Here is a 21,002-nt window from a genome sequence, read left to right as displayed (position 1 = left end):
TTTGCTCTGTAGTCTTTGCTGACCTAGAACTCACTCTGTAGGCCAGTCTGGTCTTTAAATCACAGAGATCTACCTGCCTCTGCCTACTGAGTGCTGGGATGAAAGCTGTTTGCCAATAACACCCATTCTCTTATCATGTCTTGTCATTTATGCAAGGTAACTGCGCAGCCTGCATGATGAAAATGAGTGATCAAGTTGATCTCTTGTTAACTGACTTTAAAGACTTCTGTTACACTAAATTGGAAACTCTAATTGAAACAGATGAATATAACACATCAAATTTAAACAACATGAAATAAAGATGTAAGTAGAATATCAGTAGCAATGTGACTTAAGCAGGTATAAACTGTCACCGTTAAAACAACCCATGGTCAGACCGACAGGATTCTATCAGAACTCCAGCGGAAATATATTGGAAAAGTTATTTAAAAGAGCTTTTGACATCTGGTGGGTGGTGGCAAACGCCTTTAATACGAGTACTCCAGAGTACAAAACAACCTGTTGTAAAGTTTCAGGACAATCAACACTACACAGTGAAATCCTTTTTTAAAAAATGAAAATAAAACAACCAAAAACAAACAAACAGACAAAAACTAATTGGCACACACAAATAGAGGATTCTACCTGGCTCTGAGCTCTACCTGATATCAAACCAGATAATGTTCAGGGTGTGCTGGTATACTCAATTAATCCAGTAATCCAGATCAAACGGAAGTGGATCTTAGTGACTTCAAGGTCATCATTTTCTACAAAGGGAGCTCCAGGACAGGAACTCCTGGGATGTTAATCAGAAAAACACTGTCTCATAAAGATAAAAAAAAGGAAGAAAGAGAGAGAGAGAAAGAGAGAGAGAGAGAGAGAGAGAGAACATAAGTATACAAACAAAAAGTAAATACAAACTGATACAATCATTTAAAAAATTTTTGGCCAGACTGTGGTGGCACATGCCTTTAATTCCTCAACATTCAGAGGCAGGCAGATATCTGCGAGGCTGAGGCCAGCCTGGTCTACAAGAACTAGTTCCAGAACAGGTGCCAAAGCAAAATAGAGAAACCCTGTCTCGAAAAACCAAAATTAAATAAATTAAATTAATAAATTTCTAAGCAGGGCTGGATGAGATATTCCATTAATTTCACACTTCCATAGTGGAGGTGTTATGTCTGTGTAAAGGGACCCCCCCCAAACAAGACCACCACAGAGCCAGAATCCAGTGCAAACAAACGAACTATTGAATAAATGTTAGCTAACTGGGACTGCATTTCAACACTCCAACACAGTGAATGGGGAAGAGTGGCTCCCAGGCTTCAGGGTTAGGGGATTTTAGAGGGAAAACCACAAGGCAGGGCAGCACAATCCTTGGCATTTTGGGATTGGGTAAAAATATACAACTTTTGCATTTGTTGGTTAGGGTAAAGAGGAATTTCAAAATAGCAGTTAATCAGATACTTACAAGGATGTTGGAACAACACAGATGTAAACAGATGTTTGGACACCCTGTGGAACACTCTGATCATGACTGGCACAGTTTCTTGGAAAGGTTTATGACTTTGCTGGGCTGCATTCATGCCCCCTTAGTTAGGTCCTGTCTAAAATGGAGTTCTTTCTCAAAATGGAGTCTCTTCTGTTCCTTCAGAGTTAGACAGTTCTCCGGGATTTTAGGGCATCCTGATCTACAAAGCAAGTTCCAGTACTGCCAGCATTACACAGAGAAACCCTGATTAGAAAACAAACAAACAAACTTATATTATTAACTATTTCACACCCACACACATATGTATATTTACATACAGTGTGTATTTGTCTATGCACACTTCAGACACAGCCTACTTTCACGGCCTATCTCTCTACTACCCTGTTTCTCAATTTGAACCAAATCTTTCTATTATGTTTCTCTCTGTTCGTTTTACTTGGGATCCCCTGAGTTTAACGGGGGCCATCTGTGAGACTGCGATTTTGGAGCTATGTGTTGGAGCCTGCTGGACTTAGCAGAGGACTACAGCTAAAGACAAGTGATTCTTCTATAATTCATCCATAAAGAACATTTGAGACATAGAAAGTGGGACCTGTGAGCCTTTCCCTTTCCTAGATTGATTGTGGTCTAGTGTGTGGTCAGTGTGGGTAAAAATAGTTGCTGTTGGTTACTGATTACAAGAGCTGTGTGGAGTCTAGAGAATGGTATGTCTTAGTCGTTGGTCCTGTTTCCCTTCTTATTCCCTTACCTACTCTTCTTTCTCCGTGTCCCCAGAGTCATCGACAGGAAGGTGTCCCTGACGTATTTAGGCCAGGAACCACATACCTTAGTTATTTTCTGCATCGGGTACAGCAAAAGTCTCTGCATCCACCTGGGGTGGTGGGGAGAGAGTGTACGTGTGTGGGCAGGAGTCTAAGCGCCCTAGCACTAGTCACACAAGACTAAATTGTTACTGAGTGAGTAAAATGACAAGACCGCCATCTAGTGGTGAGAGCAGTACAGTAGAGTGATGTTTCATTTGTATTTTAATAAATCAATCCTGCCCAAAGATCAGAGAGTAAAAGCGTCGCCCTGGTCAGCCTTACAAACCAGGCAGTGGTGACACATACTTTTAAACCCAGTAGCCACAGTAGTTTGTCACAGAAACTGGAAAGAGGTGGTACATGCCTTTAATCCCATCACTAGAGAGCAGTGTAAGACCAGAGATCCCATCACTAGAGAGCAGTGTAAGACCAGAGAAGACAGCACTCAGTTGTCATTCATATTCTGAGGATTCCTGGAGGCATGATTGTTATTTTGGACTGAGCTAGAGGTAAGTGCCAGTGGCTGTCTATTTGGATTTTCTGACCTTCAGGTTGAGCCCCAAGGGCTTCAGGGTAAGACCTTCTCTCAGAGAAAAATTGAAAAAAGAAAGTGAAAAGAGAAATATGTCTTCTTGTGCTGAGTTCTTTTTTTTTTTTTTTTTTTTGCTTTTTTGAGACAGGGTTTCTCTGTGGTTTTGGAGCCTGTCCTGGAACTAGCTCTTGTAGACCAGGCTGGTCTCGAACTCACAGAGATCCGCCTGCCTCTGCCTCCCAAGTGCTGGGATTAAAAGCATGAGCCACCACCGCCCGGCTTGTGCTGAGTTCTTAACGTTACAGCTTAGAGCCTGGAAAAACAGAGTATGCTGTTTCCTAATATCAGATCAAAGTATTTTCACAGTTAGAAAAGGCATTATAAACCAGGTGGTGGTGGTGCGCGCCTTTATTTCCAGCATTTGAAAAGCAGAGACAGGTGAATCTCGAAGTTCCTTGCAAGTCTGGTTTACAGAGCAAGTTAAAGAATAGCTGAGACTACACAGAGAAACACTGGCCCTAAGGTGGGGAAGAAAGCAAAAAATAAAAAAGTATTATGGTATAGGATAATGTTAGAAAGCAGCTTTTGAAGAATTATATGAACTCAACTACATCACTCAAATGTCTACAATAATCTTTTGTGTCCTCGGTCAAAGATAAGCACATTGTCCATGGACACATGATCAAATTGTTATTTTTGGTTCTTGTATTTGCCGTGTTTGAGACGTGAACTAACAGTGTTGCTCTACCTGGACAAGACTTCGTCATGTAGACCAGGTTGAACTGAAATTCGTAGAGTTCCACCCACCACTGTTGCACAAGTGCTAGAATTAAAGGTGTGTACTAACAAAACTGTTCCAACTGGTGGTAATAATTTGTTTATGCTCAAACAAATAAACCTTACCTGAAGATCACTGTGTAGAGCTAGCCACTAGTTAGCCATAGACGCCATGCTTTGGTAGCACACAACTATAATCCCAGAATTTGGGATAAAGAAACAGTAAGATCAGTTCAAGGCCATCCTGAGCTAAGTGAGATTTAAAAAGTCTAAAAGAGAAACGGAGCTCACACCTTTAATCTTAGGATTTAGAGTCACAAGCCTTTAATTCCAGCATTAGGGAGGGGGAGACATTGGTGGGGAGAGGAATATAAGGCCAGAGGAGACACAAGGTAAGCCCACTCAGTCTGAGGATTCCTAGAGGCAGGATCTCACCCTTTTGGCCTGAGGATTCAGTAGAGGTAAGAAGCTGCACTCATTGACTGGCTCCTTGACTTCTCTGATCTTTCAGCATTTACTCTAATATCTGACTAGGGGTTTATTAAAACCAATTTGAATTTGTGCTAAAAGAAAAATACTGCTGGGATTTATTTTGTGGTCTGTTGAGAGCCAGTGGTGTGACTGTGGATAGGAAGGTTCGCAATGGCTGAGGACTACGCAGAGAGCTTTGACGGGATGTTACACATTTGCAGCAGTCTGGATTCTGTGCGCAAGAATAGTTTGCTGGCTGTTTCCCTTTACCTCCTCAGGTTTTTGCAAAACTACTCAAGCATGTTTCCTTTGCTAGATTTAAGACTTTCATCAAATTTGGTCCATGGTCCATTCGCTAGTTCATTTTTTGTATGCTTTTGTGATCCCAATTATTCCATTCCATTTCTGCTCTGAGAGTTGACTGAGCTGTGACTGGAAGTGGCATTCTAGTGGCACTAGCTGAGAATGCTTTCTAGTATTTCAGTATTGTGGCCCTGCCTGACAACTGGGGAATCACTTGTAGAATCCTGTATCTTTATCTACTGAGCACAGAACTTCATGAGAAATCCAGTTGCTTTCTGAACAATTTCTTTACCATGTGCTGGATGCATTGATCATGTAATCCTGCTCACCTACTGAGCCCTGGAGTGTTGAGAGGGAGATGAGGATCTGTAGGACAAGAATTCAGTTTGTCATATTCTGTTTCACTAGAAATAATTCTGGAGATTTCCATTGGGAAAGATCTTGGGTTTATCCTGTTGCAGCTGAGAAGACTTTCTACAGAAGAATGGAGACTAGGAGGCAAACATAATCTTATGACTATGCATGTGAGTGATGCATGGTGGATTTAGGTTCTTCTCCAAGATTCAGCCTTCACTAATCACCAGAAACAGGCTAGGTTTCCAGGACAAGGATGATTTTTCTCTTGTTGAAGAGGTATTAAGTCCAATTAGAAACTGGAAATATATGTGGCCCACTCTTGTACCCTTATGTTTATAGTGTTAAGGAGAAAACGTTGTGGTTCATAATGGCCATTGCTGGGTAACTCTGTTGGTTAGATCCCTCCTTTAAAAGCAGGAATGCTATCTTCTGAAACCAATAAAGCTAGGTCCCAGGGAGAAAACTTTTAAAATGGTCCATCTCAAGTCCTCTGGCCATGACAGAAGCACATGGCTTCTTCAACAATAAAGACTCGCCTTCTACATCTATGAGGCAAACAAACATGGGCAGCCACAGCAGCCTGTAAAGTTTTGGGAATCTCATGGACATCTGTAACCAACAATTTCCAAGCAAGTGGGTGGGGTGGTTACTTAGAAAATCTATGGCGCACGCCTTTAATCCCAGCACTCAGGAGGCAGAGGCAGGCGGATCTCTGTGAGTTTGAGGCCAGCCTGGTCTACAAGAGCTAGTTCCAGGACAGGAACCAAAAGCTACAGAGAAACCCTGTCTCGAAAATCCAAAAATTAATAAATAAATAAATAACTAAATAAGAAAGGAAGGAAGGAAGAAAGAAAATCTATGGCTCTTGTGAAGAGCAACTTCAGCTGTGATGGGAAATTTTTATTTATACGCTAACTGTATATGCTTCCAGAGACTTATATGTATTATAGGCCATATTAGTAGATGACAAAAGAAAAATTCCTTATGATTTTAAAAAATCCTTGCTGTTATTTTACTTCCTTTGTATATATCTGTCCATTCTCCATAATTAGCACACACCCCAAGCAGTTTTCCAGTTACCCCTTTTTAGATCACTGTTCGCTCTAATTTCCCTGTCAACCACTCCTCCCACACCCCACAGTGGTCTCCTTTTACTTTTTGGGTTACTTTCAGTTACTCCAGGTTGTTTAGCCACATCTGAGCATTTGAAGTTCGAAACTTACTATGAGAAAGAACAAGCAATGTCTGTCTTTCTGGGTTACCTCATTTAATATGATCTTTTCTAGATGAATTTATTTACCTGAAAAGCTCATGGTTTCAATTTTCTTTCCAACTGAATAGTATTCCATAGTGTATACGTACCGCATTTTCAGTATTCATCTGTCAGTCGAGAAACATTTAGGTTGGTTCCATTTTGTAGCTATTGAGAGTAGAGTGGCAATGAATGTGACTGATCAATCATCTGTGAAGTAGAACTGGGTCAACATGCTAGACATATTTAACTTGAAGAACTATTTATTTAATTGAGGATTCTCCATATCAATTTACAGAGTGGCAAGATTTTTGATAGTGACATTTTTACTCACAGTGCTTTTGTTTTTGATGTTGTTGCTGGATGGGTTATTTGTAATAGTTTTGTGCCTTCTCTTGGACAATTAGTGATTTGATGTCTTGCCCATGGATGATTTCTTTCCAGGTTCCCAGACTTTACTATTCTTCACATGAAATTTATTATTTCCCTTATTCTCATGGAAAAAAACCCCTCTAATTCTCCTGTAGAAATTTTGCCTCCAATTATTGTCTGCAAAGCTGTTTGATAACATAGATTATGTCAAGTCAAGACTATCTTGAAATGCACTTATATTTTCATCAGTTTGAAGATATATTTCCTTTCTGGTTTCAACAGTATTGTTGATACTGACTGTCTCTTCAAATTTTAAATGTCATTCCATGCTTTCCTGGATTTGGGAACACTGTCTGGATACCTGGACATCTTCTGTGTCTTGGGTCTTTTTATGTGATCTGACATTGTTCTCTTGTTCTCGTACAGCTTGCAGTACTAATGTTTTCCTTTTTCTTTCTGACCTCTTATATGAAAGGACAAAAGCCATCTATTCATTGTTCCTGAAAGAGATATTCAAAGAAGAAATACCAGAAGAAATGGCTGATTCTCCAGTAAAAATGTCTCAGGTCAGTGGTCATGTCCTTTTCTGGAAATGTTTTATTGTCAGATATTGAAAGCCTTTAATTTTCCACTACTGATAATATTTTATATTTTATTATGAGAGTTGTTAACAAACAACAAAAATCCATGCACTAAGATTAAGCAGACCCAAATACTGTATAAATCAGTGTACTTTTATGTGGGCAGCGTAATCACTGAGGACAGAAGATCTATTACCACTCCTGACTCGTGACTCAGATAAAATATGTCACCACTATGCATTTCCAGAGAAATAAAGGAAGAATCATAAACACTAACCTGAAATCTCTTAGACAATATAGCATAAGTATTGAAAAGGAACACAATGAAAACTTTAAACTTAAGATGCAAAAAAGCTAAAATATTCTCCTAGTCTGTTTTGAGGTCTGTATTTGAAACACATTGAAAAGTGATAAAATTTTTTACAGAATTTCATATTTACATATTTACAGAATTTCCTTTACTGACAGGAAATCTATGATACTTTGAATGCATCTACAATTGCTAGCCTTAGGTGTACATGCTAGCTACAACTTAAATATCATTTCTTATGTTTTTGGACATTGTAGTTGAACTTTCTTTTTTGGGACCACCAGCTCTTCAATAATGACACTGAGAATTACTATTGATTATGAAAGCTGAGATCTTAGCTTAGGCTTTGTCTCAAATAACTCTTATAATTCAAATAACCTGTTTCATTTGATCTACATTTTGTCATGTGGATTTCTACCTTTTTTTTCTTCTTTCCTTCTAATCTGCTCTGTGACACTTTGGTGTCTCCTGCTGTGGGACAATGGTCTTGTACACTATAAAGGTTTATCAGTTGTACTGGTTTAATAACATGCTGATTGGCCAGTAATCAGGCAGGATGTATAGTGAGGGTGACAGGCAGGAAGTATATGTGGAGTGACCAGAACAGGAGAATTCTGGGAAGAGGAAAAGGTCAGTCTTCACTCCAATACAGGGGAAGCAGGATGAGAATGCCACACTGACAAAAGGTACAAAGCCACATGGCTGACACAGACAACAATTATGGGTCAATAAGAAGCCTGAGCTAATTAATAGGCCATCCAGTTTATGATCAATATAGACCTCTGTGCATTTCTTTGGGACTGAACAACTGCGAGACCGGGCAAGAAAGAAACCTCTATCAACAGTCTCCCTCCACACCAGATTCTTCCTGAGTTCATCTCTTTCCCTAGAGCTCCTGCCTAGCTATTGCTCATTCAACTTTTTATTAAACCAATCAGGTACCTTAGGCAGACCTTCATGCAGTATAAACAAATATCCTCTAACAGGACTTCCGTCAATTTTTTAATTCTTCAGAAATGAATTATTCTTCAAAATTTCTGAAATTGTTATTTCATTCTAAGTTGGCATATCCCTGTTTATTTTGGAATTTTTAGAATATTTAAAATATGATGTGGATTTTTCTATATGCTTGATAGTGGCTCAAAAATGCTTACAAAATAAATCCCATAGATTGCCTGTTCTTATAAGTTAATGGTAAAATCGATAGTATGCAGTGTTATTAAATTCATTGTTACTGTGAAAAAATGAAAATTTGTTGCCTATGAACTCAACCATGAAATCTCCACTTTCCACTTTCTACCACCTTGCTATGTAATGGGATGGCATGGGTCCTAGGTTTCAAACACACAAACTGAGAATCTTGTAAGGCAATAGAATCCACAGAATGATTGAGTGGCAGTGATCTACAGGTACAGGAACTAAAGCACATTCCATCATAATGAATTTTCCTTCTGAGACATGTACACTAGAATCCCGACGGTCATAATCACAGCACCCAAAATACATAGGAAACTGTGTCCAGACCTTAAATGTATGTTTTGTGAATATTGCTTGTAAGCCTGTTGTGTCATACTGTTTTCACAGAGTTAGATAATACATTATAAAATGTAAATGTATGAAAATCATCTGCTTAAGTAATTGTCTTCATCATTTACATCCCCAATTTCCTCAAGCCTACTAACATCAAGGAGAGCACTCTGTCTGGTAACACATTGTCAAACAACTATTTTATTTCAGGGTCTGCTGACATTCAAGGATGTAACTGTGTACTTCTCCCAAAAGGAGTGGGAATGCCTGGACACTTCTCAGAGGATGTTGTACCTTAATGTGATGTTGGAGAATTACAGCAACCTGGTCTCTGTGGGTAAGAACATTTTTCTTGTAGAACTCTTAACTAATTAATCTCTTGTATATACTGGCATTATAGGTTGTAAACCCTCTGCTAATCTGTATGGGAAAAAAACAAACAGGATACTAGGCAAAGATTGGTAGTAGGGAATAAAATGTTTTCATGGTATTTGATTTTTTTTCTTTTCATTTTCCATGTTAGTCTTGTCAAACACTCCTCATTTTGATTCCTCAATGCATTTAGAAACTTAGTCATATATTATCTTATCTACATATATATATATATATATATATATATATATATATATACATCCATATCTTAAGGCTCCATATTCACTGTTGAATTTGACATGTTTGGTTTTTTGTTTGTTTTCGTTTCTTTTCTATTGTTTTCTGAGACAGGGTTTCTCTATATCTTTGGAGACTGTACTAGAACTTGCTCTGTAGACCAGGCTGACCTCGAACTCAGAGAGATCTGCCTGACTCTGCCTTCTGATGCTGGGATTAAAGGTGTGTCCCACCACTGCCCAGCCTGAATTTGACATGATTTTAATTGTGAGAAAAATCTCAAGATGTGAAACTTTAAAATTCCCCTACAAAAATACTGAAGATTCAGGGAAATACCAGACAGAAATTATTCCTAGATTCTTCTACTTTGCATTCTCTTCATATACTGAGAACAATATTGTATTATACTTCTGTATTTTTCTAAACATTCTAGCATGGATCATGGGCCACCTCATAGGACACGTGAATTGTAGGCATGGTAGCTCTGGAACAAGTGAGATTCCCCCGGAATGTAGAGAGGAGAAGGTACAGTAGGGTGGGCTAGGGAATGAACAAGATGATAGTGATGGCTTTGGGTGAAAGAGAAAGCAAGAACTGAGAACATTTTTGCAATATTCAATTCCACTTGAAAGGATTTCTAATCATATAATTTAGTGTAGTTTCCTGATCTCAGGATGCATCATGTTTGTTGCAATGATTAGAACAGGTACTTATTACACCTGAATTATTATGTTAATATTAGTACAAAATGCATTTTATTTGACTATCCTGACATCAGATTAGAATAATTTTATGAATAATGTGGGTACATGATGTAGGATTATTCTTTAACCAACATCCTTGATGTCTACTTTTACATTCCATCCTTTGTTTTCTTCCCAGAGGAGGATAAACAGACATTCTTCTAGAAAATACTCTCAGGAGTTTGTGTATAGACTAGACTTGAGAATAACCACATGTGGAAAGTTAAAAACAGCAGCGTGTGGACCTCAGATAGTGAAGGATAGAAATAAGCAATAACTGCCCATGACAGCCATGCTTCAGATGAACTGGGCCTCTTGTGTCTGGCAAAATACTTGGTTTGCCTCCATTCCTTTTGAAAAATCTCATTTGTTTTTCTAGAGAGAAAAATAAATGCTGTGATGCATTTAAGTAAGAATTTAATGTTTAATGTATCTGGGTCTTCTGAATAGTAATCTTTAATGCCTATCACGTAGTTAAGTTAAATACTGTGAATTTGGGATTGGATTAAACTGTACTCACCAATTTCTGAGAAAAAATATTTAAACATAGAGAGACAGATTCAGAATTGAATTTATTAAGAATTGAATCAATCAATGAGCTTAATCCCAAAGCTAATTTTTGATTCTCAATTTTCTGATCTATCTTATGTGTAAGGTATTTTTTTAAAGGAACAGATATCTATTATGATTCAAAGATCTTTGAAGGCTGTCAAGGTTTTGTGAGAATACATTCAGTTACAGTGAACGGGAAATATCTCAGTAGTTGCTGGTTGACTTATTTTAACCAAGAACTTAGCGAGACAATCATTGACCAAATAGTTAATCAAGTAACAAGTTCCATTAATATGGTTGTACTTATTTTCCAGAGAACTATTACCTATATGATCATACCCAACAACACATGAAGACTGAAAAGCAGACTTGTCAGTGTGAGGAGCATGACAAAATGCTTCATGACCCCTCTACATGTGCACTTTATAGAACAAGTGAAACTACAGAAAACTCTAATAACTACAGATGCAACAGGTACAGGGATGCCTCTATTGATTCATCAAACCCAGAAAGACATGAAAGCATGCACACTGGAGAAGAACCTTGCAATTCTAAAGAGTCTGAGGCATCCTTAAATTTGTGCTCCAACATTAACCCAGATCACAGACTCTACACTGCAAAGAAAGAGCACAGACAGGGAGAATATGATGACTATTTTGACACTACAGGCAGTCTTTTGCAACAACCAGTCTACATTGGAGAGAAAACACACCAGTGTGGAAAATGCAGGAAATGCTTCAGTACTGCCTCAAGTCTCACTGTACATCAGAGAATTCATACCGGGGAGAAGCCTTATAAATGTGAAGCATGTGACAAATACTTTAATGTGAAGTCAAATCTCATAAGGCATCAGAGAATTCATACTGGAGAAAAGCCTTATACCTGTAAGAAATGTGGCAAATCCTTTAATCTGAAGTCAACTCTTACACTGCATCAAAGAATTCATACTGGAGAGAAGCCTTACAAATGTAAAGAGTGTGACAGATCCTTTTATGTAAAGTCAGATCTTACCAGGCATCAGAGATATCATACTGGAGAGAAACCCTACAAGTGCAAAGTTTGTGAAAAATCCTTTACCCGGGCCTCAACTCTTAAAGGGCATCAAATACTTCATACTAAAGAGAAATCTTACAAATGCAAAGAATGTAATAAGTCCTTTCTTGAGATATCACATCTTAAAAACCATTACAGAATCCACACTGATGAAAAACCTTACAAATGTGAAGTATGTGACAAATTCTTTACTCTAAACTCATATCTTAGAAGCCATCAGAGAGTTCATACTGGACAGAGACCTTACATGTGTAAGGAATGTGACAAATCCTTTACACTGAAGTCAACACTCACAAAGCATCAGAGAATCCATACTGGAGAGAAACCTTACACATGTCAAGAATGTCACAAATCCTTTACTGTGAAGTCAACTCTTACAAAGCATCAGAGAATTCATACTGGAGAGAAACCCTTCAAGTGCAATGTCTGTAAAAAATTCTTTACCCAGCTTTCAAGTCTTAAAACACATCAAAAACTTCATACTGGGGAGAAATCTTACAAATGAAAGGAATGTGGAAAGTCCTTTCTTGAAATAATACATGTTAAAAACCATTACAGAATCCACACTGGTGAAAAACTTTATAAATGTAAGGAAAATGACAAGACTTTTTTACAGTCTCAGACCTTAGAAAACACTGGAAAATTCATACTGGCAAGAAAGCTTACAAATGTGGAGAATGAGACAGGTCCTTTATCCAGAATTCATATTTTGAAGACACCAGAGAGTTCATACTGGAGAGAGATATTACAGATGTAAGAAGTGGGGCAAATCTTTGTCTACACATTCAACTCTTAGAGAACATCAGAAAATACATACTGAAGAGATACTGGGTAGGGAATGTGAAAAATCTTTAAATACATGCTCATATATTAGACAACATCAGAAAATGTCATACTGGAGAGAAACCTTATGTAAGCAAAGACTGTGACCTATTCTTTAACCACATTTCACATCTTAGCAGACATCAGAAACTTTCTATTGGAGAGTAACCTTGTAAATGTCTGACACGTGACAAATCTTTACATGCATGTAAAACCTTATAACACATCAGAGAATTCTCACTGAAGAGAGACATTAGAGATGTACAGGATGTGACACGTCTTTTACTGACTGCTCATATCTTAGAGCACATCAGAAAATTCATACTGGAGAGAAACTTCACAAATGTGTTGACTTTGGAATATCCTCTGTCCACCTTTCAAATGTTAGAAGACATCAGAAACTTCATACTGCACAGAAAACACCATTGTACATCAAGTGACATAGCATTTTCATGGTATTCTTGACTTACAAATTCCAAGTGTACATAATAGAAACATAAAGATAGGGAACATGTGAAAGCCTTTAATGAAGTGTTAAATCTTATAAAATATCACAGAACTTATATTCAAATAAAATCCTGCAATATGAACTATGTGAATTATTCTTTATGTGCATGGGTGCTTTGTATATAAGACTTTCTGTGAACTGTATGTCAGTTTGATGTCTGATCCTTGAAAGAGTAAATAAAATAAAAGCAGGTGTGAGCTATTGTGTAAATGTTGAGAATTTAATGCTGGTCCTCTGAAACAACCAGTGCTTTGCCCACTTGAATCATCTTGCCAGCCCCTAAAAATAATTGTGATTAAACCATTTACCTTGTTCAACATTCAATTATTGATAATAATACCACGCAAAGTGATAAATGTCTTAAATCCCAGCATTTAACGTCACAGGTATGCTCACAAATAGCTTTAAAATCCCCAAGGTCTTTCCTAGACAGATAATTAGTACTTGGTACAGAGAGTTCCATTTAATACCACCAAGAGTGAGAGGAGCATTATTTACCCATGTGGGATACCACTGTTCAATGTTTAAAATTATACTTTCTATTAGCTTGTAAGATAGTGGGATTTCATGTGGCTGCTTTCTGCATCCTTCCTTTTGGTTAACCCATCCACTCCACCTCTTTTCCTCCTACATCTCCAATTGAACATCTAGCAAACATTGTCCCAAACTTTTATAGCACTTGTGTTCTACTTTCCTCTCTTATTGTACTTTTTACTTGGGTTGCAAAGTAATAGGTTCTCAAGTACGTTCTTCATGCACAGCGCATTTGGGTTGACCTTATACTAGTCCCCTCTCTTCTCCATTCCTGCACCACAAATTTGAAATATTCTGCTCAGTTTCTAATTTCATATCACCTATATTCTACTTTCCATCCTCTCTTCCTGCATTTCCCCACAAAAGGTCCATTCCTGGATTCTTGGTTTCTACACATAATGTTGCTTGAACACAAAAAGCAACAAGTTTAAAGCTAGGGCCCACATTTTTATTTACCCATGTGTAAGGGGATGGACATCAAAGTTGATTCTGTATGCTAGATACACTCATAGAGAATCATATAAAGCAACAGTGAACATGGTGGGCAAGTTATCACTGGTAAGATGACAAAGCCTTAAACTTCATGCCCAAAAGAGTTTACTGTGAATCAATTTTCTATGTGATTCAAATGCCTCATCTTGTAGGATGTTCCTGAAAACATAGGATATTAAGAGATATAAGGGAATAGGATTATTCAAGGTAGTAGTTCTCAACTTTCTTAATGTTGTGATACTTTGATAATGTTCCTCATGTTGTAGTGTACACACAATGTAAAATTATTCTTATTCTACTTTATAAGTATAATCTTACTACTGTTATGAATTATAATGTAAATTATTCTTATTCTACTTTATAAGTATAATATTACTACTGTTATGAATTATAATGTAAATTATTCTTATTCTACTTTATAAGTATAATATTACTACTGTTATGAATTATAATGTAAATATCTGATATGCAGAATATTTTATATGTGACACTAAAGGAGTGCTGACACAAGAGTTGAGTATCACAATTATAGAGGAAGGTGAAATAGTCCATCCTGTAGAGAAAGTCAGAAACAGAAAACACAGTAGCTCTAAGAAGTCACAAAAACTGGTAAGATTTCACTAGTGCCCACTTGCCTAAAGCATATATAATCAATAAAGTATGCCAACACTGTAAGACAAGCTGAGATACACAAACGATGCTCAGATCAGCCATGAAGCAAACACCAGTTAACCTGCCTGGACCAGACAAGACAAGACAAGCTGCTTGGAGGAGGTAGTACCTTACCATGCATAGTTTTTATTATTCATATTCCATTTATCCAAACTCAAAACTTTCCTTAAAATTTTATAGTTTTTTTATTTATTTAATTTTTTATTAAAAATTTCCGCCTCAAGAGTGGTATTGCTGGGTCCAGGGGTAGGATGATCCCGAATTTCCTGAGAAACCACCACAATGCTTTCCAAAGTGGTTGCACAAGTTTGCATTCCCACCAGCAATGGATGAGTGTACCACTTTCTCCACAACCTCTCCAGCAAAGGTTATCATTGGTGGTTTTGATTTTAGCCATTCTGACAGGTGTAAGATGGTATCTTAGAGTTGTCTTGATTTGCATTTCCCTGACCGCTAAGGAAGTTGAGCATACCCAAGGCATGCCCTATCATACAACAAACGTATATGCTCTACTATGTTCATAGCAGCATTGTTTGTAATAGCCAGAACCTGGAAACAACCTAGATGCCCTTCAATGGAAGAATGGATGAAGAAAGTATGGAATATATACATATTAGAGTACTATTCAGCAGTAAAAAACAAGGACTTCTTGAATTTTGCATACAAATGGATGGAAATAGAAAACACTATCCTGAGTGAGGTAAGCCAGACCCAAAAAGAGGAGCATGGGATGTTCTCACTCATCATTGGTTTCTAGCCATAAATAAAGGACATCGAGCCTATAATTCATGATCCTAGAGAAGCTAAATAAGAAGGTGAACCCAAAGATAAACACATAGTCATCCTCCTGGATATTAATCTTCATCAGGCAATGAAAGGAGACAGAGACAGAGACCCACATTGGAGCACCGGACCGAAATCCCAAGGTCCAAATCAGGAGCAGAGAGAGAGCACGAGCAAGGAACTCAGGACCGCGAGCGTGCACCCATATACTGAGACAATGGGGATGATCTATCGGGAACTCACCAAGGCCAGATGGACTGGGTCCGAATAAGCATGGGATAAAAACCGGACTCGCTGAACATAGCGGACAATGAGGACTTCTGAGAAGTCAAGAACAATGGCACTGGGTTTTGATCCTACTGCACATACAGGCTTTGGGGGAGCCTAAGCTGTTTGGATGTTCACCTTACTAGACCTGGAAGGAGGTGGGAGGTCCTTGGACTTCCCACAGGGCAGGGTACCCGGTCTGCTCTTCAGGCTGATGAGAGAGGGGGAGTTGATTGGGGGAGGGGGAGGGATATGGGAGGCGGTGGCAGGGAAGAGACAGAAATCTTTAATAAATGAATGAATGAATGAATGAATAAATAAATAAATGAAAAAATTTCCTCCTCCTCCCAGCCTCCCATTTCCATCTCCCTCCCCCCACTCCTCTCCCTCTCCCTTTCCAGTCCGAAGAGCAGTCAGGGTTCCCTGCCCTGTGAGAAGTCCAAGGTCCTCCCTCCTTCATCCAGGTCTAGGAAGGTGAGCATCCAAACAGACTAGGTTCCCACAAAGCCAGTACACGCAGTAGGATCAAAACCCCGTGCCATTGTCCTTGGCTTCTCAGTCCGCCCTCATTGACCACCACGTTCAGAGAGTCTGGTTTGATCACATGTTTCATCGGTCCCAGTACAGCTGGCCTTGTTGAGCTCCCATTAGATCAGCCCCACTGTCACAGTGGGTGGTGCACCCTCTCGCGGTCCTGATTTCCCTGCTCATGTTCTCCCTCCTTCTGCTCCTCATTTGGATTTTGGAAGCTCAGTCCAGTGCTCCAATGTGGGTCTCTGTTTCTATCTCCATCCATCGCCAGATGAAGGTTCTATGGTGATATGCAAGATATTCATCAGTTTGGCTATAGGATAGGGCCATTTCATGCTCCCTCTCCTCAGCTGTCCAAGGAGCTAGCTGGTGACATCTCCATGGACACCTGGGGACACCTCTAGAGTCAAGTCTCTTGCCAACCCTAAAATGGCTCCCTTAATTAAGATATATATTTCCCTGCTCCCATATCCACCCTTCCTCCATCCCAACCATCCCATTCTATTTCTAATAGAATAAAATTTCATAAATCTTCCTAAATGTCTGCTTCTGCTATTCTCTACATACATATAATGCAAGCGGTCTTTTGTTGTCCCAGCCCAGTTAAAGATCAAAGCTGGCTTTCGAATGGAGGGTGGCTCTTTCCTTCTCTAAACCCAAGAATGCTTATTAAAGTGTAATTCAAAATCTCTGTGTCATGTCAGAAGAGTCACCTGATATGGGACAGAAGAAAAACAAGTATTTAAGGGCCATTTTATAGACACTATTCTAATAAAACTTTGGTTATATATTGACTTTTGACCACTTTTCTTAATGTGTAAATATTTTATAGGTTATATAATTGATATATATTTAAACTTTTTATGATATTAAAATTCACATAGCATACAAATTCTAGAAAAAAATCTCATGTACATTATTTCAGGTTTGAGTTTCTGTCAATAGTTTTCTGACATGAACCATGACCATGTTTAACAGAGAATGTTGAAGTTTCCATAAGGAGGATGGGACCCCACAATTATAATTCCTCCACGACTATATTATTAATCTGAAAATCACCACCCAAAGATCGGCTTTTGTCCTAAAAACTGCTCAGAATGATTTCAAAGTGGCTAGTTTAAGATGATGCAGCCTCACAGACTACTCTGGTGGGACTTGAGACAAGGCTTGCACTTTCCCATTACACACAGACTAGACAAAAAAAAAATGACAAAACTATCTCTCCCAGGACTTGACAATTAGCCCAAAGTTTTCTTTTCAGGATTTCCTAAAGATGCCATTTCCCCCAAGACATCAGTAAGTAAATTTAAGAATATGAAGTCCACGTTCACAAGAGGTAGGGTGAGTGGTATTTGGTCATTCAATGGGTTATGGATATTTGTAATTGTTTTGCAGGGTTGGTTACGAATTGTATTGGTTACTGTCAGGAGGAAAGTTGAACAAGGGAAATTAGATTCAGAGTTCTTGTTTTGAAAAGAACAAAGGGGGTATAGATATGATAGAATTAAAGGGTAGATTATTGAACCTACTCTGAAAAAAATGTGAAGTTATAAATACTATAAGATAGAAAGGTAGATTATAGAATCTGCTTTTAAAAAGCAACTATTAGTATTAAAAATTGGATTGGACTTTAGTATATTATATACAAACTTAGTATATTGATACAAATTTGAGATTAATTTTGTTAAAACATACTGTAATATGTTTCTAATCTTGTTCAAGAAATCGTATCTATACAGCTTATTTAACAATGTAATATAAATTTCTAGTTCTTTAAAGTTATTAATACTAACTCTTTAGAGTAATAAGAAAATGTAGGTTATCAAATTTGTCACCTGTTACAATTAAACTTGTAGTCATATTAGGTATGTTTTCAAGGTCAATGAGAGATATATTTTAGGTAGACAGGACATATTCAAACAATTCAGAGATCTACAGAATATGGCATTTAAGATTTTTTAATAACATAGGTTCATTTTATGACAATGAGACATGTCTGTTCCTGGTAGCACCAATCTACATGGGATAATGATGGGCACCAAAGAAACTCCATATGGAACTTACTTTTTTGTGGCAAAAGCTAGCCACTAGGTAAGAAAATGTCCTTGCCTTGACTACTGACAGCATGCTGTCCTAATTGGACGAGCAGGACACAAAAGAGAGTGACTGTCAAACCTTGCCAAGACAAGGTAGAACCATCCTCCAAAAATCCTATTTTAATAGAAAAGCCCGTCAAATGTTCTAGACCTTTAGGCTGAAGATGTATGCTCCAACATTGCAGAGGACCAGTGGGTGCCTGTCCAGGCAACCAGCTATTTCTCTTATTTCTCACATATTTTGGAAATCACTTGCTTGCATATCCTGTTTACTCAGTTAATATTATTAACTTCTAGAGTCTCTGAGGTCATTGAAGACCAGATAGTTATAGTTACAGTTTTCCTTGTTTACAAGACTCAGAAAAGAAAGTCACTAAAGAGATGTAAAATGTAAAAGGTTGAGAGACATTGTAATATTATTTGATAATGGAAATTATATCAGAAAGTGAATTCGATACAACCTCTTGGACTCACCATTATAGAATAGATAATGGAGTATTTCCTCTAAATTTGTCTAATGGATTAGGCATTGATATTGTACTTATTACCTGTATATATTGAATATAGTTATTGTACTTATTGTACATAGTTTTTATTATATTAATCATACTCTTTTTAATTTTAGACAAAAAGAGGAAATATAGTATGTTTTATTTTTATTTTAATAAATAAAGCTTGCTTGAAGATCAGCATGCAAAAGTAGGCACACTAGTCAGCCTTATAGACCAGGCAGTGATGGCACACACTGATGTGGGAGTGTCATATATCAATCTGTTGATTTCATTGGTTAAGCAATAAAGAAACTGCTTGGCCCTGATAGGTTAAAACATAGGTGGGAGGAGTAAACAGAACAGAATGCTGGGAGGAAGAGGAAGTGAGCTCAGAGACGCCATGCTCCCCTCTCCCGGACAGACTCAACAGCTCTGCTCTCTGGGGCACACGCGATGAAGCTCCGGCCCAGGATGGATTTAGGTTAGAATCTTTCCCGGTAAGACTGATGCTACACAGATTACTAGAGATGGGTTGATCGGGATATGAGAATTAGCCTGTAAGAGGCTAGAGCTAGTGGGCCAAGCAGTGTTTGAATGAATACAGTTTGTGTGTTGTTATTTCGGGCATAAGCTAGCAGGCAGCCGGGGTGGTGGGGACGCAGCCCCGCCACTCATATTACTACAACACACCTTTAACCCCAGCAGCCACAATAGTTATCCATATAGGCCTGGCAGTGGTGGTGCATACCATTAATACCAGCACTAGAGAGGAATATAAGGTGGGATGAGACATGAACTCACTCTTTTCAGTCTGAAGTTTCTATAGAGGTAGGAGCTCTCTATTGGATGACTGCTTCTGATTTTCTGAACCCCAATATGATGGAGGAAGGTCATTGGTTAAATAAAGAAACTGCCTTGGCCCTCATAGGTTAGAATTTAGATAGGCAGAGTAAACAGAACAGAATGCTGGGAGGAAGAGAAAGTGAGCTCAGAAGTCATGTAGCTCCTCTCAGGGCCAGACTCCATGCTCTGCTCTCTGGGGCAGACGCGAAGAAGCTCCGACCCAGGATGGACATAGGCTAGAATCTTCCCGGTAAGTGTACCTTGGGGTGCTATACACATTATTAGAAATGGGCTAGTCCAGGTGTGAGAGTTAGCTGAGAAGAGGCTAGATATAATGGGCCAGGCAGTGTTTAAAAGAATACAATTTGTGTGTTGTTATTTCAGGTAAAGCTAGCCGGTGGCCAGGAACCAGGCTGTGGGAAGAGGCCCGCAGCTCCTACAACACCAATTTTTTTCTCAGTTTTTATTACTCATGTTACACCTGGAGGAGTTACTGAGTGACTTAAAAGACACTTCCAACCTCCTTTGAGCTGCCTACAATCTGTGTTGTGATCCCCAGGTTTCCAGCTTCATTAGTCATCACCCTCACAGGATGAAACAGCTGACATTGAGTCCTTTCTGCTTCTGTAAGTAAACCCTCACCCACACCCAATAAAGTCACCCCAATAAAATTCATTGGTCCACTTGACTTTAGAAATGGCTCAGTGGTTAAGAGCACTGTCTGCTCTTTCAGAAAACTCACTTTGAATTCCCAGTGCCCTCACATGGGCACTCAATCTACATTCTTATCTCTAGGGTATCCAATGCCTTCTTCTGGGTCTGCTAGCACTAGGAGCACACATGGTGCACAGATATACATGCAGACAAAGCACCCCCAATAGAGAAAACAAACAGAATCTCACTGGTGTAGCAATAAGAGCAGCAGGCTACATTCCTGGCACCCGGCCACCCGCACGGCTAGCTTTATACCCGAAATAATTACACGGAAGCTGTATTCTTTTAAACACTGCCTGGCCCTTTAGTTTTAACCTCTTATTGGCTAGCTCTTATATATTGATCTAACCCATTTCTAATAATCTGTGTAGCTCACGAGGTGGCTTACCAGGGAAGATCTTAACCTGCATCCGTCTGGAGTGGGAGAATCATGGTGACCACCTGACTCGGCTTCTTTCTCCCAGCATCCTGTTCTGTTTACTCCACCCACCTAAGGGTTGGCCTATCAAATGGGCCTAGACAGTTTCTTTATTAAT

General features: G+C 38.6%; 1 pseudogene; it reads left to right on the top strand.

Moving 5' to 3' along the window:
• Window positions 1-4,225: 4,225 nt before the first annotated feature.
• LOC121449789 lies at window positions 4,226-12,975 on the top strand (annotated as a pseudogene).
• The last annotated feature ends 8,027 nt before the right edge of the window (window positions 12,976-21,002 follow it).

This window comes from Microtus oregoni, unplaced genomic scaffold, assembly GCF_018167655.1.
Source record: "Microtus oregoni isolate MIOR12 unplaced genomic scaffold, Mior012 000006F_ref0000085, whole genome shotgun sequence".
NCBI lineage: Eukaryota > Metazoa > Chordata > Mammalia > Rodentia > Cricetidae > Microtus > Microtus oregoni.
This window is presented reverse-complemented; position numbering and strand designations above follow the sequence as displayed.